The sequence below is a fragment of the Protobothrops mucrosquamatus genome, unplaced genomic scaffold (assembly GCF_001527695.2).
Source record: "Protobothrops mucrosquamatus isolate PMUCROS unplaced genomic scaffold, P.Mucros_1.0 scaffold160, whole genome shotgun sequence".
NCBI lineage: Eukaryota > Metazoa > Chordata > Lepidosauria > Squamata > Viperidae > Protobothrops > Protobothrops mucrosquamatus.
In genome coordinates this window covers 535,629-555,406 of record NW_015386524.1, presented here as the reverse complement: position 1 = coordinate 555,406, position 19,778 = coordinate 535,629, and the positions used below count along the sequence as shown (strand labels likewise).

General features: G+C 38.4%; 1 pseudogene; it reads left to right on the top strand.

Annotated features, from left to right (window-relative positions):
* The first annotated feature begins 1,689 nt into the window (after nt 1-1,689).
* LOC107285312 lies at nt 1,690-15,287 on the top strand (annotated as a pseudogene).
* Nucleotides 15,288-19,778: the final 4,491 nt, after the last annotated feature.

Here is a 19,778-nt window from a genome sequence, read left to right as displayed (position 1 = left end):
GCTGGCCACAAATGACAGGCTCATAGGCATATAAATGAAAGCTAAATAAACATAATGAGATCTGCAGTGAGATCTAGGTTAAGACCACACACACAAAGTGGATATTTCACTTTGTGAATTAGTAGTAAATTATATAGATTGGAGGCTAGATTGCTCTTAAACCTCTCTGAAATTAAGGGGAAAATCATATTAAGTAACTATCAATTTTAGAGGCCAAAGGTCATTATCTTCATCTTAATCTAACTTTTTGATGAGCCGCCTAAATATTCTAAATACCACTTTACAATGCCTTGGTAAGGTCACACTTGGAATACTGCATCCAGTTTTGGTACCATGGTGTAAAAAAGATGTTGAGACTCTAGAAAGTGTACAGAGAAGAGCAACAAAGATGATTAGGAGACTGGAGGCTAAAGCATATAAGGAAAGGTTGATGGAATTGGGTATGTCTACTTTAATGAAGATAAGGACGAGCGGGGACATGATAGCAGTATTCCAATATCTCAGGGGCTGCTACAAAGAAGAGAGAGTCAAACTATTTTCCAAGGTGCCTGAAGGCAGGACAAGAAGCAACAGATGGAAACTAATCAAGGAGAGAAGCAACCAAGAACTAAGGAGAAACTTCCTGACAGAACAATTAACCAGTGGAACAACCTGCCTCCAGAAGTGGTGAATGCTCCAACACTGGAAGTTTTTAAGAAGAGACTGGACAGCCATTTGTCCAAAATGGTATAGGGTTTCCTGCCTGAGCAGGGGGTTGGACTAGATGACCTCCAAGCTCCCTTCCAACATCATCATCATCATCATCATCATCATCATCATCATCATCATCATCATCATCATTATTATTATTATTATTATTATTATTATTATTATTATTATTATTATTATTATTATTATTATTATTATTATTATTATTATTATTATTATTATTATTATTTTAAAAAGAATATTTTCTCAATCATTTCAATTTGCTTCCATTTATAACAATTCACACCAGGTTGTTGTATGGCACAAATAACTACCGGTAAATATTTTCCATTTTATTCCAATGTTAGCTGTTAAAAATTCAAAGCAAGTCAGTTAAAATAATTAGATTTTTCCTATCTGCTTAGTTTTCATAAACTAATAATATGAACCATGGAAAGTTTACTACTTATCTTAGCATAACAGGTGGCAAACATGTTTTCTTTCATGGTTCCACTAAGAATGCAGTACACTGGAGACTTAATTAGGAACCTTATAATTACTTCCAATGAAACAATTTTTTTACCCAAAGCAAAGTGAATTTTCAGTGTCCGTTGTTGTATAAATAAATCTAAAAACATATAACCTAAATTCCTGATTTAGAGTTAGCCCTATAGGCCCTGCAGAGCACACTATTCCTTTAATTAGTTCTCTTTAGGGTTATCAAGGCATTTATCAAGTTGTTAGAAAATTAAGGTATCACTGGTAGAAAAATGATGAAACCTGTCTGCATGCTGGATGACGACATTGATGGATCAATATAGAAAATTATGAATAATTATTCTAAGGCATGTATCACTCTTTAGATGGGAATCAGGGATTCTGTGACAATGAAGCAGTAAATAATGATAAAAAATGGGGATTTGCTATTCTATCAAAGTGTTTCCCTTCTTCCTCTATCTTTGTTTGATGCTACCTCTTGCTGAATTTAGGACACGCAACCCTATGTGCAGCCCAAAAGGTGACCTTTCTTTTCCACCAGAATACTATCAGTCAGGAGACCTTGTCATCGGTGGGCTTGTCTCTCATCTTTTTTCTCCTGGTGACTTTGCATCTTTCAATGAATTTCCAGAAACAAAATCTACAGACAAACCCATGTAAGAACAACTCTATACAACAAATGAAGAAAGCTATAGAGAAAGCAGTTATAGTAAACTATAATTTCAGAGTGATCTAGCTATTTATAATATATCCAGAAAGCAAGCTATTTTATTGAAGAGTATATAGGATGCTTGGAAGCAAATGAAATTGTGTATCAACTTTCTTTTTCCAGGAAGCCATATTTCCTTTCCTTTCTTCTTTGTTCCTTTACCTATCCATGATTCTCTTCCATTGACTGTGGCCTTTGACATGTCAACTAATGTCCTTTCTACATCCAGTAGCTAAAATAATAATTGGATATAAAGGATAGTCATTTCGTTCTTTATTGTAACAAACTCTGTATCATCATATTTACATAACTGGGCCTCAAGGAAAAAAACAGTTACAAAATCCGAGTATATTATTCGCATTTTCTTTGTTGTCAATTTATAGTATAAAGCCTGCATATATCTAGAATGCGATCTCCACAGAGACTGAATTTTGGAGATTCTTGCTTGAGGTAGACACACTCTCTAGAGCAATTAAGAGTAAATTCAATTTAGGACATATGGTGGCGCAGTGGTTAAAATGTAGTACTGCAGACTAATTCTGCTGACTGCTGACTGCCAGTAGTTCGACAATTCAATTGCCACTGGCTCAAGGTTGACTCAGACTTCCATCCTTCCAAGGTCAGTAAAAGGAGGACCCAGATTCTTGGAGGCAATATATTGACTCTTTAAACCACTTAGAGAGGGCTATAAAGCACTGTGAAGCAGTATATAAATCTAAGTGCTATTGCTATTGTTATTGCCACAGTTTTTTGTATGACTGTTTTAGCACTGTCCTGAAGAATTATCAGCATGTTTTGTCTTTGGTGTTTACTGTGAAGGAGATCAATGAGAACACCAGCATATTACCTAATATCAGTTTAGGATTCTACATCTATGATAACTATTTTGAGGCAAAGATGACTTATCAGACCAGCCTGGATTTTGTGTCCAACTGGCATAGATTTGTTCCAAACTACAGCTGTGGGATTCAGAAGAATCTGGTGTCTGTCATTGGAGGACTTAACTCTGAAACCACCTTCCATATAGCTGACATCATAAGCCTTTACAAAGTTCCACAGGTAAGTATAGTAATAAAAATAGGCAGAAGAAACACAGAAAGATAGGACTGAGCCAAAGTAGATTATATCATTCTTGGTTATTTAAAAAATAGTTTCTTTAAATAAAATAAGGTTTTAGAATTCAGGCAAATTCAGGCAAAGGACAAGAATCTGTCTCCATGTTGATGTTGAAAAAAAGAACTTATGACATCAATTTCCTAATGGTATCCCTTTTAAACCTGTAATGGATTTAGCCTTCATTATTTAAGAAGTATAGATAGCATTCTTTTTTCTCAAATGCCATTTATATAATAAATCCAATTAATTCAAGTCTTTTACTATACAAAACAATATATATATAATTGGAATATACTTTCAGTCATGTAACAAATAAGCATGTTATTCTGGTTGATAAAGAACATATTTTTATTATCTAAATCTCTATATCAGGGGTGTCACACTCGCAACATCACACGATATGTCACGACATATCGTGACTTTTTTTTCATTGCCAGCAATGGGGTGGGCGTGGTTTTGGCATGATGCATCCGGCCCATGGGCCGGCAATTTGACACCCCTGCTCTATATGAACTTAAGTCTTAAAACCATGACTAGGTGTTTGTATTCTTTATAATTTAGATTCAAAATTATTTGTATCTCAGCCAGAGTATTAATGGTATATGATACTTTGCTTGTATGGTACTTTGCTTGATTAAAGAACAATATATAATTCAACAAAAAAGAAAAAAAACAATTTTCAGTTTTCAATCAGATTAGCTAATTGCAGTTATCTGCAACCCAAATGCTACAGATGCTATTATTGAAAACTGACCTTAAAGTGTCCTGATTATTAGAGAATGTGTATGTGTGTGCATGTCTATATGCATATGTGTATGTATGTATATATATATACATAAAGCTTGGATCACTATTTATTAAAACTTTTTAAACTTTTTAAAGGTTTTTGTTTTTTCCTGGTGCTCATTTACGTTTGTATGCTTTTACCATATATATATATATATATATATATATATATATATATATATATATATATATATATATATATATATATATATATATATATATATATATATATATATATATATATATATATATATATATATATATATATATATATATATATATATATATATATATATATAGACAAGTTATAAAGCTAAAAATTCGACTCTTGGGTAAATTCATGATAAAACCAATAAATACTGACCACCAAGAGGAAAATAGTAAAAAATTTAATGAGCCGAGCTTTCGTTGGGCCCACCCAACATCATCAGGGCTTTAAAAGTAGTCACTGGGAAAGATACAACACGAACAGCTGGGTCCGGTGACACATTCCAGAAGCCGGATGCAGGCTGTTAACATCCTATAAAAGCTCTTTCCCAGTGACTACTTTTAAATCTTAAAACTGTGCAAACAGAATCCTTGAAAAATGGAGAGTGAAGAAATAAGGCTGCAAATTCTCTTTGATCTTTTTGACCAAGAAATAAAATAAAATAAAAACATCATTAGCAGATCTTTTTTATAAAAGTTCAAAATGTAAAAGCATTTGGCACATCCTTGCTGTCTGAAATATGACAGTATTCATCCCTTCAAGAATCACTAATTAGTGTGTTCTATTTTTTTATTTTAAAAAAGCCTTTTTGTAAGTTGCCAGTGTCACTCAATGAAACACAGGTTTTCTAAATAAAAAGAACTAGATTTGGCCTATATTTAGCATACCAAGTGATCTCCTCCTTGGTCAGAGAGGAACCGGCGTGATTTCCAAATTATTGAATTCTAAGCCAATTTTGTGGTTATTGCACAGCCCTACTATCTTGTTCCCAAATAATATAAATCATAATCCATTATCCGTTCTGTTCATATGGGAGACCAACTTTCTAGTCCACAACAGAATACATGGGAAGATTTAGTCAGAAGTAATTCCTGAACTCAAGAATGTGTATCTTATTCTTTCTAGTTATGGAAAGAAAAGCAAGATGCAAGGAGACTGATGGCATAGGCTCACTTAATTTAGTAACTGTTTATCTTATGAAGTCATTAATTTCCTTAGCAAATAATATTTTTCAAATAGTTAATTGCATATAAGACTATATAAACTCTCCCTAAATTTATTTTTTTTTCATAGATCACATATTCCTTCCTTGCCTCTGGAAAGGATTATAAAACCATGTTTCCTACTATCTATCAGATGGTTCCCAATGAAGAGGTTCAGTATACTGGGATTGTCCAGCTACTTCTATATTTTCAATGGACATGGATTGGGATTATTGCAAGGGATGATGATCAAGGAATAGAGTTTATTCATTCATTGACTCCAAAGCTTTCTCATGGTGGCATCTGTACTGCTTTTATTGAAAGGATCCCATCTACCTTGTCTGCTCTATATGACCTTGCAGCCTTGCTAGAACATGTGGAGATAATGTTGTCTTCTTTCAAGAAAACCAATGTTGTTGTCATAAGTGCGCAGACTCACACTGTGTTTGCTTTGAGTGGGTTAATGTATATGGCAATATTGATGGGAATAACAATAGCAACTATAAGTAAGGTTTGGATTATGACTGCTGAATGGTCTTTTGTATCACATACATTTCAACAAGGACTGAACACCCAAGTCTTCCATGGTGCTTTATCTTTCATCCATCACTTCAGTGAGTTGGTAGAATTCCAATATTTCCTTCAGAGCTTAAATCCTCTTTATCCAAAAGGAGATGGTTTTATCAAAGTCTTCTGGGAGAATGCGTTTAACTGTTCATTATCAGATTTTGAGTTGGTTGAAGAGAGACAGAAAATCTGCAGTGGAGATGAAGAGTTAGAGAACATTCCTGGACCATATTTTGAAATGAGCATGACTGGCCAAAGCTATAACATTTACAATGCAGTCCACACCATAGCACATGCTTTGCAGGCCATGCACTCATCAAGATCCAAACATAAATCCAACAAAAATAAAGGGGGAGGTGACAACCTCAAATTTCAACATTGGCAGGTGATGTTTCACATCAAAACAGCTCTGCTGATATGAGAAAACTAGTCTCTGTGAAAATATCATTTGGATAGAGCATTCAGTTTCCTTAGATACCTGCTGTCTTCATAGAAAATAGCATTTGTTTTCAATGCTTCATGCACAACTATTTCTTCACACACAAATATCTTCTTGCTTTAATACTTACATTTTAAATGTCAAATTAGTTGAGCTGGTTAAATGGGTTAAATAAACAACATCAAAGTACATGATACAAATTCTATGTCCTGATGTGAATTCTTTCGGTGAGGGGCTGCCCGCTACTAGAATATGATACTGTTCAAGATACACCATACAGTCTGGCAAATATGACTTTTTATTAAGAGAGAGCAGTGCTTTTTTTCTTAAAAAAAAAAGGTGCGGGAACTCACACACATCATACAACCCGCCTTGCCTACCCTACAAGGCTCCATCCAAAAAAGGTGCCGGAACTCCATTCTGGGCGTTCCATGAGAAAAAAAACCCTGAGAAAGAGAGAGAAAATATCTCCCCTACTTATCTTTTTCCCTTGTGTTCCAAACATCCTGACTTGCAATAAGAAGAAATGCATCCATGCAATTTTTTAGCAACAGAATGGAAGTGGTTTGCCTCTGCCTTAGTCTGTCACATTTTCTCTACCTCCTTATCTAGCTACAGTTCTGAAATCCCTTTATAGTTCTACTCAATGTTGTAATCTTATTTGATCTTCTTACCTAGCAAGCTGAGAAAAAGACACTTTTGATTTTTATCACCCTGAATAAAAAAATATTTTTTTCATCTTCAGACTTGGCCAGCTCAGTGCATACCCTAAAGTCAAGTTTATTTATGAACAAGTGAAAAAAACCATTAAATTAGAACTGAGAATCAAATTAAGGATAAGTTACATTTTTGCTAGCAGCTCATCAATTTCATGTCTGAGTTCTTCAAAAATTCCTGGGTCAATGCATTCAGTACTTATTGGCTTGTTTCTGTGTAATCTGTCAAAATAACGTAGAATATACTCAAAATATCCCACAAGTAAATCACAAGTCATAAAATTCATTAGATATAAACCTATATGTAGATTAGGCAAAATTTCTAAACCTGGGAAAGTGATATTAGAAAGAATCATACATATACCAAATTTGTAATATGAAATCTTTCCTTAACTCAACTCTAACTACAAATATATGTATTCAGTTGTAGCATTTTCAGAAATACTCATCCCCTTTCAGTATAATAGACTTCCTTTTTTAAAATTCCTTACAGCTTTATTCTTTTATGAAGAGCATCTCATTTAACAACAGTGCTGGAGAGGAAGTATATTTTAATACCAATGGAGAATTGGCAACTGGGTTTGACATAATTAACTGGCTTGCTTTTCCAAACCAATCTATCATTAGAATAAAAGTTGGAAGAATGGATCCCCTAGCTTCACCAGGCAAAGAGGTCAATATTACCAAGGAGATCATTGCATGGCAAGGACAATTTAACCAGGTGAGGATAAATTGAGTAAGAAAAAATCCCCCCCCCATCAATCCCTGCAGTTTTTCAGAAGTGGTGTGCCATAATCTTCTTCCTAAGGCTGAGAAACAGTGACTATCCAAGATCATCCAGATGGCTTTGTGCCTAAGGCAGAGCTAGAGCATAGTCTTCCTGATGCCTTAACAACTACACCAAACTGACTCTCAATCTAGTATTATTTTTCAGATAAGTGGGACTGTTTGTTTGACTGTTTAATTACAAATTGTGACATAGCTTATAGCTCCCAGCAGCCTATAGTAAGTTTTATCAGAACATTCCCATAGAAATTTCTGAATCTAAAGATTCAAATGTTTCTTCTAAGACCATTGTTCTCTGTAAATAACAGAGGGGCAGAAAGAAATATGTATGCATCATTTTCCCCTTCTTTCTGAAAGCCAGTTTGGTCTAGTGGTTAAGGTACAATGCTAGAAAGGGGAGACCATGAGTTCAAGCCCGCCTTAGCCATGAAAGCCAAATAGGTGAATTTGGGCTAGTCACTTTCTCTCAGTCCAAACCACTTCACAGGTTTGTTGTGGGAAAAATAGAGGAGGAAGGTGTATCGGATATGTTCACCATCTTGGGTTATTTATAAAAAGAATATAGGTGGGATACAAATAAAAAATAAAATTTGAGTGCATCTCATTGTCTGCAGAGGTATGTCTCCCACTATTCTTTTGGAGGAAACTCTCTCCAATACATACTCTCTAATAAATCACTGCAGTGAGCCTTGTTTGCTTTGTGTCCTGTGTTTTGACTCTACATTATCCATGTTCATTTCGCCTTCATCATAGGTCAAACATCTTAGGAAACCATTGATCCTGATGTAGAAGTTTGGATCATACCTGGGCATGTAACAATTATACAGTTTTATTCAACTGAAAGGTCAAATATTATCAAATGAAATTTGATTACAACAATGCAGTGATAATCAAAAAAAGAACTGATCAACAAGCTTGAATTAATAAAAAATAAATATGGTAGTAGAAAAGTATTTTAAAAACTTAGGGATTCTTTAAATTACATTTTTTATAATAATTTTTTATTGATTTTTATAATTAAACAACAAATACCAATATGATGCATTTACATACACAAGCAAAAAAAAGATAATCCAAATCAATACATTTTCGGAAGCGCTCGGCAGTCCCCGCCTTGCCTCCGCCCTCATTCACTTTCCTGTCCTTCCTCCCTCTAAACCCACAACCTCTCCTCCTTCCTCCTTTCCACCTACCTACTTCCCATCTCCCTTCTTAACCACCTCATCGAGTGCAGTTTGGGGTACCAGCCGAGCATCTCCTCTTTTCAATACAGTTATTATTTATCTATAACATTTAAATACATCATTTTTTGTAATTTCAATCCCCTAATCCCCTTCCCCCCTCTCCCCTGACTTAAAAATTCCATCCATACAGGACTATGATCTGATAAAATCCTAGGAAGAATCTTCACTTTTTTAACCTTAGGAATTAAATCACTGATAATCAAAATAAAATCAATTCTAGAATGAGATTGATGTCTATCTGAGAAAAAAGTAAAATCACTTTCTCCTGTGTTCCAATCTCGCCATATGTCTTTTAACTCCAAATCCTCTTGCAATGCAAAAAAAACTTTTAGGCAGTCTAGTTTGAGTTGAAGCTTTAGAAAAGGTCTTTTTATCTCTTTTAGGGTCTATTACACCATTCCAATCTCCCATCATAATAACAGATTTATAATCCAATTGTATTATCTTTTGATGTAGAAAACTGTAGAATTGTTTCTGCTGGTGGTATTGGTTAGGTGTGTATATGCCAGCAACAAGACACTTTTTCCCATTCAATAAAAGTTCAATAAGCACAAATCTTCCTTCTGTATCTGATTTTATTAACTTTGGCAGTAATTCTTTCTTAACATAAAAAACTATACCTGCTTTTTTCTTTGGTGCAGGGGCAATAAAATGTAGACCCAATTTGGAGTTTACCAGATATTTTTGATCTTTTGATACAATATGCGTTTCTTGTAGACATATGATATCATTTTTGTATTGTTTCAAATAATGAAATATTTTCTTCCTTTTTTGTGGTGAATTCAGTCCATTAACATTTAAAGTCATTAACTTAACCATCTTTAGGCTTTTGGAGCTTCTGAAGCATTCCTTGCAGGTCTGTCATGACAGATCTTTTGGATCTGGCCCCTCCCACTGGCTCTGAGGTAAACGAATATGTTTGAGGCACAGATTCCTTTTGTTGTTCTCTTTCCCTTCGTTTATGCGCTGCACGTGTCACTCTCTGTTCTTTTGCATCAGCTTTTGCTTCCATCAGTTGTTGACTCTGGGAATCAACTGCAGACAATGATGTAGCTCCAGGCAGTTCTACAATCAATTGTTCCACTTCTTCCGTTCCTTTAGTTGGTGACATAGGAGATGAATCTGCTTTCAGAACCGTTAGATAAAAATCTTTGGCCTTCTGAACTGTGTCAAGTTTATAACGATTCCCAGCATAATTCAAAACCAATCCAACAGGTATCTTCCATCTAAAAGGCATTTGTCTCTTCTTTAATTCCTGAGCCAAAAAAGCAAATTCCTTTCTTTTTTAAAAATTTTTTGAAGGTATTTCTTTCAAAATTATAACATCTTGAGCAGCAATCTGGAATCTCTGTTGATAAAAACCTTGTATAATATCATTTCGACGTGTTTTTCTGGAGAAGTAAACAACCACATCTGTAGGCAAATTTCTCTGACGTGCCACCCATGAGTTTACTCTATATGCTTTTTCGATTTCTCCATATATAATTTCAGGATCGGAGTCAAAAACCAGGGCTAGGGCAGCTGCTACCTCCTCCCTCAATTTCTCTTGTAAATTCTCCTTAAGGCCTCTAATCCTTATAGCATGTTCCATTTCTCTATATTGTGACATTACAATATCATTTTGAACAATCTTCACACCTTCTTCTATTTTCTCTAATCTCTCCTCCATACCCTCCATTTTCTCCACCACTTCATCCACATGTCCCTCTATACGATCCACATGAAACGCAAAACCTTGAAAAATTTGGGACATGTTTTCACACAATTCATCATTTTGCTTGCCAAGAAGTTCTTCTGTTTCAGCTCTCATCTGTTGTACTATCTGTTTAGAGATTTGTACCAGAGAGTCCTGTAAATCTTTAAGGGTAATGTAAGGAGGAGGGGAGGGTGGGGGAGTTTTAGCTTTCTGCTGTGTAGATTGTACAGCTGGAGAAGAAGTAGCTGCTTTAGGTACAGCAGAAGTTCCAGTATGTTTAGAAGCCATTCTTAATTTTAAAAGAGTCTTAATAGTCAGTCCAGAACAATAAGTATTTAAACAAATTTTTCTTGAATTTTTTCTTTCTTTTTTTTTCCAAAGTCTTTAGTCGTTACAATGTAGCAATCCACAACCGGAAGAGAAGTGAAAGTTTCCCTTTGAAACAAAGAAGCGGCTCGCCCGCAGCCATTTTTTTCCCCAAAGTTAACTTTAAATTGTAACAATTGAGAAGAAGCCTTATTCTTTCTGAGTTAAAGTTATATATTTTTTTCCAAACAAGTCCAAGTTCCTGGTCAGCTCTGTCTGTTGATTTACTCACAGTTAAAAAATTTTCAAAGTTTCAGAGGTGGAGATGACGTCTGGCTTCGCTGCAAAGACGAAGACATCCCGGTCTGCGGAGGAAGCTCTGAGCTCCGGAGGAGTTCTCACCTACGTCTCCCTGGAAGCTCCTAGGGAGACTAGGGAACTCTACTCCTACTCAGAGTAAAGCTCACCTTCTCTCCTTCTCCCGGAGAGAAAGCTCAAGCCGCCAAACAGCTGATAGATGCTGTTTCGGCAGCTTTAACGCAGCCCCGGATGGGAGGCTGTCAAAAAGCCTCCATCGGCCGTCACCGAGCCACCGGAAGTCCTTTAAATTACATTTTGATTTCACATTTCTTTTAAGATGGTCATGTTAGTCTATAGAAACATCACTATTTTTTTTACCAATACAAAATGCTGTGGTTTAACAAGTGAGGTTGTATAAAAGGGTCAGGGTCTCCTAATAATTTTCATAGATGAGTAAGGATTTATATACTGATCTCACCATATGTCTTGAATGACTTATTCCCTGATTGACTATGGAGTTTGTCGTTATGTTGATTGCTAGTGTAGCAGAGTTGGGGTGAGAATGGAGCCAGCTGAGAGGCTTTGCAGGAGCCCTGCCGATTAGGCAGGAAGATGAGGCAGCTGCCCTAGGTCTGGCGGCGGGGCGTGGCTCGGACGAAGGAAGAAAAAGGAGGAGGAAGCTGATAGAAGGGAAGAAGAGAGAAGGCTTGGTGGAACTTGCCGTTCTGAGCCAGCTGATCGAAGAGAGAGTAAGAAGCTGGGGGTTTTTCATTTGCTTTTTTTGCTTCGTTACAGGCAAGCCAGACTAAAGGGGGAGGGATAGAGAGAGTGAGAGTAGTTTTTGGAGCTGTTTGCCTGAAGCAGGCCATGAAGAGAGGGGGGGGAGGAGTAGTTTTTGGAGCTGTTTGCCTGAAGCAGGCCAGGCAGAGAGAGAGGGGGGGAAAGGTGAAGTTTTATTGTTTCTTTCTCTTTCATTGCAGGCAGGCCAGACGAAGAGAGGGAGAGAAGGTAGTTTGGGGAGTTTTAATTCCTTTCCCTCATTGGAGTAAGTTAGGCAGAGGGGGAGTTAGGGAAGAGTTTGACATACGTCTTTTAGTGGGAGGTAAGGGTTTTTTTTCTTTATAGAATCAGCTGGGGAGATAAAAAGGGATTACATGGAGTGAGGTCAGAGAGGGATGAGGAGAGCAGACAAGGGAGGCCTCTGCCAGTGCCAGAGATTGGTTGCCATTGTTCTAGGCAAGTTGTTGTCATCAAAGATGGATTAACATCGTCCTGGGCAAGTTGTTGCCACCAGAGACTGGCTGCCATTGTTTTAGGTAAGTTGCTGTCACCAGAGACTAACCAACATTGTTCTGGGCAAGTTGTTGTCATTAGAGATTGACTACCATCTTCCTTGTAAGTTCTTATTGCCTGAGATCAACCACCATCATCCCAAGTGGGTCACTGCCAAGAGAGAGCGACCATCACTGCCCCATGTGTGTGACTGCTGATCATGACTGAATACCACCGTGTTACATGCCCTGTTAGGCAGAGGCGCCAACATGAAAGACCTCTTTGAGCTGGTGACCACTTTGGGGAGGTCGGGAGGGACCAGACTTAAGCGGTCCCTTTGGGGGTGGCGCTACACTTGTGTTTCTAAATAGTCTGAATATACCTACAACTATTCATGCAACTAATGGAAGGACTTTTACTATGAATATTCCAGAAAACTTGTACTGTGTATTTAAACAATACACAGTCAATTGGAATCTGAAGTATGAATTGATGAATATACCAATGATATTGGTACCAATGATCTCTGATATTTAAGGTTGATTCAGTTGAGAATGAATGGCAGAACCAAGGTTACCAATAAATGGCATGATTAAAGAGATATATTCTTTAAGGAATGTATCTGGAGTCTACTGCTTTTATTGATGCTACATAGCAAGTATAGCAATGGAAGATGTTTTTCTAGGAAGCTAGACTAGCATGTGATGATTGCAAAGTTGTAGCTTTCCTGTTTTAGTAACAAACATTTTTTAATGAATGCTTCCAAATACAAAGTAACATTTATAAAATTGCTTCAAACATATGACAAAATATGATGATCCATTCACCAGTATAAAATATCGGCTGTTATTACCTCTTTCTGACTATATTTTTACCTAATCACACATATATCATACTTAAACCATTTTTATCCATATTTTGATTTCTAGAATTTTTAAATTTCTTCTATTCTCCTTTTTACAAATCACCATGAGATAGTAGAAAGATAAATACTGATTATCAGTGGAAAAACGTATATTTGGAGAAACACTCCCGTTAAAGTAAAATATACAAGGAACAATAATATGGAAATTGAAATTAATAACACAAATATTTTTAAAATGTTCTGGTTTGTAAACTTTCTTAAAAGAAATATTATTGATTGACCTGATAGAAAATACATCACATTATTTCATTAATCTTATTTCAAGGCATACAGTACTAACTATTTGTAAACTGTTTAAATATCTTAATTTTTAAGGTCTTGCCCCTTGCAGTGTGCAATGGTAAATGCCACCCTGGATATAGCAGGAAAAAGAAGGAAGGACAGCCATTTTGTTGTTATGATTGTATCAAGTGCCCAACAGAGAAGATATCACAGGGAAAAGGTAAGAGACAGTGAAATGGTGTCTGCAATCCTACTTTGTAAAACTCTAACATGAAAACTTTCATTACGCAGCCAGGCTCTTCCTAAGAAAGAAAAATAAGAATGTTTGATGAACTGGTTTTCTTTCTTTATGACACTTTCTACTCTTAATGCCAATTCTATTCTCAATTTATGTTTAATCTTTTGCATGTTTATTTATTATTGGCATAAAACTGCCTGACCACATAATGACACTTAGCAATTTGCAATAATAGTAATTTAAAAATTATAAATGAAGCAGAAGGTGTTCAACCAACCAACCTGGGGCTTCCGGTTGAACCAACCGAGCCAAAACCATGAAGAGAAAAATGGGTGAGTGTGAGTCTGTATCTGTGTATTTCTGTAGAGGTTATGTGGCCACAGAAGTACATGAATACCTAGTGGCATCTAATTTGCAGGATTGTGTGTTTCTTTAAAAAGAATTAATTTATTGAAATAATGAAATTATCATCAGTCACAGTGTTTTGCCTGAGACTGAAATTAAATTAAATTAAATTCATTACAATTAGTGGTAATTTTGGTACATCCAAGTAGTTTGAAGCATTTAAAAAGGAATGAAGGCAGAAGGATAAAAGTTCACTTTTCCATTTCCATTCTAGCTATTTAGCCAATCTCCATGTGATATATTTGACAAACAGCAATGGCTTCTATTCTATTTTTCAGATTCAGATGATTGTTACAGTTGCCCAGAAGATCAATATGCAAATAAAGGCAGAAATCTATGTCTTCCAAAGATCCCAAATTTTCTTTCCCATCATGAACCTTTGGGAATCATTTTAGTTTCTTTGTCTCTGTTTTTTTCTCTGATCACAGTTTTTGTGCTAGTAATCTTTATTAAGCACAGAAATACTCACATTGTCAAAACTAACAACCCGGGACCTCACATACTATCTGCTCATCTGCCTCTTTCTCTGCTTCCTTTGCCCCCTCCTATTCATTGGCCAACCACATGCTGTCACCTGCTACCTCCAACAAACATCTTTTGGAATCATCTTCTCCGTGGCTGTTTCTTTGATACTGGCAAAAACTATCACAGTGGTTGTAGCTTTCATGGCCATCAAGCCAGGAAGTAGAATAAGGAAATGGGTGGGCAAAAGATTGGCCCATTTCATAGTTCTTTTCTGTTCTCTAATTCAAGCAATGGTTTGTTCTGTCTGGCTCTGTGTTGCTCCCCCATTTCCAGACCGGGACATTCATTCTTTGATTGAGGAATCTGTTCTGGAATGTAATGAAGGATCCCCTGTTCTGTTTTACTGTGTTCTGGGCTACTTGGGATTTTTGGCTCTCATTAGTTTCCTTGTGGCTTTCCTTGCTAGGAGCTTGCCCAGCACTTTCAATGAAGCCAAATTCATCACTTTCAGCTTGCTGGTGTTTTGCACTGTCTGGATCTCTTTTGTCCCCACCTACCTGAGCACCAAGGGTAAATACATGGTAGCTGTGGAAGTCTTCTCCATTTTGGCTTCCAGTGCTGGATTACTTATTTGCATATTTTGTCCAAAATTGTATATAATTATTATCAGGCCTGAATTAAACTGTAAGAAGCAACTAATAAAGAAAATAAATATGTAATAAAAGGGCAAAATATATAGGCCCAAAGAAGCTCTTTTAATCAGGTTTCATTTATATAGGTACATAAGTATTTTCTGCTATTGCAGCCGCTTAAAACCCAAAAAAGGGAGTTTAAAAATATAGTAATGTCTCAAACTGGTATTTCAAATATTCCTTCATTCTTTCTGCCTTTTAGAAGAAATAATTGACTTGGTTGCCAAAGAAATTGTTTCATAAATAAGCAAATAACTTCAAATTAGGAATGAGTTAAACAATCGACTTTAGGTTTAAACACTTTGTAGTTCATATATCTCACTGAAATCAAAGAGAAAATCTCAGATTAATTTAAGGTCCTTCTATTTCTAAATAATCTTTGTTTAACTTAATAAGGATCTAGTTCAAGTATGTCTGCATGTAAAAAGGGAAGGAGCTTCAATTGCACAGTTGTGGATGCATCTTGATTTTTGAATCACCTGTGGATACATCATTCAATTTGTTACAGGACAGCATAGAGACTCAGTCAGTTTAGTTTGTTTCTGTATCCAACCACAATGCAAAATATTCCTGATGTATGGTACAATGTAGCAAAGAACATCTCACATCATGACATTATTGCAAATTCAACACAGATGACCCCAAAAGAAAAAAAATATTCTGCATGCGCAGGTTCTTGAGAAGTTAATGACACAGGCTAACGTTTTGTTGCAGATAACAAATATGTTTTCTTCCATAGAGCCATAAAAAAATGAATACTTTGGGGAGATAATTCTGAGATCAATAATTACTTCATATTAATATGGTCTGTTTGTTTCTGTTTTTTTAAAGCTAAAATGTATTTCTGAAGCTATCAGCTTTTGTGATCAGTCCACACCTCAATAGTTATTTCCCCCCCCTTCCAAGAAATGACACCATGTTAGCAATGCCCAACAAACTGCAAAAGCCTCTTTCTCCCAAACAGCCCACCTCCTCTCAGTGTCAGTTAATTTTCGGGAAGTTTAAACACAGGGTTGTAATTCCCCCTGTGGTTTTTTTTGTAAGAGAACAGCACCCACAGCTACGTCACTTGCATTGGCTTGAATGACAATTGTTGTTCAGGGTCAGGATGCTTAAGCATTGGTTCAGCAGCAAAGAGTCTCTTTAGTTTTTTGAACACAGCCTGGCACTCTAACGACCATTGCAACGGCTGACAAGGTCAGGGTTCCTCCCCCCATTTTCCCATTTTGAGTAAATCGGTGATTGGCATGGCTATCTTTGCAAAAGAGGAAATAAATTGATGGTAAAAGTTGGCAAAACTCAGAAAGTTTTGAAGCTTCTTACAGGTGTGTGGGAGTTGCCATTCTAGCACCGCTTTTACTTTGGCGGGGTCCATCTCTATCCCCTCATTTGAAATCCAATACCCCAGATAATCAAGGCATGTCTGATGAAATTCACACTTTGACAGCTTTGCATACTGTTTGGCTTTTAACAGTCTCTTTAGCACCTCACAGACCAATTCGATGTGTTCTTCCATGGTTTCGGTGTAAATAAGGATGTCATCAAGATAGAACAAAACCCCCTTGTATAAATGATCATGGAACACTTGATTTATCAATTGCATAAACACAGCTGGGGTTCCCTGTAGTCCAAAAGGCATCATTTTAAATTGGAAGCTCCCGAAAGGGCAATTAAAGGCTGTTTTCCACTCATCCCCCTCCTTAATCCGGATCCAGTAATAAGCCTCTCTTAAATCCAGCTTGGTAAAAACTTTTCCTTTAGCCAGGTGGGCTAACATGTCCTTCATCAGGGAGAGGGGGTAGATATTTTCTATACTGACCACGTTTAACCCTTTAAAATCCACGCATAATCTAAGAGATCCAGCTTTCTTTTCCTTGAATAGCACGAGAGCAGCCACACGTGATATGGCTGACTGAATGAAACCACGCTAAGTTTTTATCAATGTACTCTCTCAGTTCTTTCATCTCTCTGGGCATCATAGAGTACATCCTTGGTTTAGGGAGCTTGGCACTGGGCAGAATTTCAATAGTACAGTACATAGCCCGGTATGGGGGGAAGATGTCACATTCCTTTTCACTAAACGCTTCCACTAAATCACGGTACTCAATGAGGACAAGTTGAATCCCCGGCAGCTTTTCAGCTACAGTCTTTAGGGTTTCATGGGGCTCCCCTTGAATCTCGCTGATGGCCAGTGTCTTTATTTTATCATCAGCGGCAGGTGAGAGGAGTCCTGTTCTCAATCTTAACTTCTGCATTCCCTCCTCCCACCAGATGTTGGGACGCCATTTATCAAGCCATGCTAGTCCCAAAATTATTGCTTCAGTCATCTTCAGAACCACCACAAAATGGATGATTTCCCAATGCTGACCCATTTCCAAATGCACAGGTTCTGTTAGATGTGTGGCATGGATTCCTCCAATGAGGGGCCCGTCAGTTTGCTCAAACCTCATGGGTAGGAGCAGTAGTTTGGCTTGGATGCCCAGTTTGAGTACGGTGGGTAGGTTAATTAAGCATCGAATGCACCCCAAGTCTATTAGGATGTTCAAGCTCATAAAAGCCCGTTTTGGGCACTATTAGCTTAGCAGGAATGGCAAAGGAGGGAATGGGCTGACTCACCATGGGGTCCTCGCCTTCCTCGCTACTGTCAGAAGGTGCCGGCATCTGCTATTGCTCGAATCAGATTTTGGCCTCAAGCTCAGTGGGAGGGGATGCCTCGATGCTCGGGTCCTGATGTGCCCAGTTTTACTTTTCTCTTCCCCTCTGGGAGCTTTTCGCAGCTTTGCAGCAGTGACTGGCATGCTCCTGGGTTGAGAATTAGGAGCTGGGCACTCCATAGCATGGTGGCCCACCTGATTGCACCAGTAACACTTGATAGGAGTCCTAGCTGGTGCTTGGGAGACACTGATGGCCACAGTGGCTTGGAAACATTGGCGAAATGGGTGTTTCTCCTGGATGCGTGGCAGCTTGGGCTCAGTGGTGCTTGACTTTCTTGGGCGGTCCAACTCGATGTCCAGCACCATTGCCATGCTATACCACTCATGCAATAGGTTAGGAAAACCCCGAATGATATAGGCTTGAAACAAGTCATGATCTAGCCCCTGCTTGAAGTAGTTGACCAGTGACCATTCTGGCCACTGCCCCAGCTGATCAGCAACTCTCCTGAATTCACGAACATACTCCTTAGTGGGGAGACCTCTTTGCTTCATGCAGTGGATTTCCTTCTCGGCCAGCAGAGCTTGGGATTCGTCTTCAAAATGTTGCTCCATAAATAGGTTAATATCGTTCAATTCAGGAGCCCCTTCATCATGGAGGTTGGTCACCCAGTTGGCCACTTTTCCCTCTAAATTTACCACCACAGTATTCACCATCATAGCCCCATCCAGGCAGAGGCGTAGCGTGGGGAGTGCAGGGGGGCCCGGCCACACCGGGCGCAACATCTGGGGGGGCGCGCTCGCACTCACAGCTCTCTGCCCCTGCCTGGCTCACTCACTCTCTCTGCAGTGCTGGATGTGCGAATCCGATCCGAGCCGCCGGGTCGCCGACACCGCCCACTGTGGAGGGGGGGTGCCTTGCCCCAGGTGCTGACAACCCACGCTACGCCACTGCATCCAGGTAGGCATAAGTGTAGTGATCTAAATGAGCTTGCACCTGGTTTAGGAAGAAGGTTAACTTCTCGGGATCCCCATCAAACGTGGGCTTGATCAGAGGTGGTTTGAACCTCAGCAAAGCTGCCTGCACCTGCTGCTGGGCTTGGGCAGCTTGCTGGTCCTGGGGACATAGCTGAACCACTCTCCGGACTTCTCTTGGCTGGGCTCTGGGACTGGCATCCCAAGGCCGCAGCAGCAGGCATGGCTGGGATACAGGGCTTGACATCACAGCTGGCTGGGGGATGGGTGAACTGGAATGGGCTCCCGAAGTCAGGCTGGGATTCCAGCAAGGAGGGGAAGAGATGGGTAGTTCTTGGCATTCGCCCCCCCCATGGCACCCACCTCATGGGCAACAGGAATCGTATCCTTTTACCTCCAGTTTGCTGAATATCTCTTTCAGCTGTTTGAGCGAGGGGCTATGGACTGAAGATTGAAACCTACACTCTCCAGAGTCACCCCATCCCATCCACCCCTTTCCTTTCTTGCTATCCACAGATGAAGAACCCTGGGACGATAGCAATAGGAGCTCCTCTCCAGCAGTTACAGAAGTGCTCCTGTGCTGAGGGGCAGCCTCTGCTTGATAGAGGTCAGCCAGGATCATAGCTCCTTCCTGCAGTATCAGTTTCCCAGGTTGAATTAACCTGGCCTTTGGCCAAGCCCCTGCCAGTGACGCCTCCTCGGTGGCTGGAGTGCCAGTTTGTGTGCTCTGACAGCCAGAATTTCGTTGCAGCTAGCAGCGGTTTCACTCTTCTCCTCCATTTTGAATCTTTGCTGAGTCTTTACCGCTATCCCAAAAGTGAGTGGGTAGGTGGTTGAGGTCCAGCATTCCCAGAAAACAAAGTTTTATGAGACTTGGTTTAATGTCATGGTT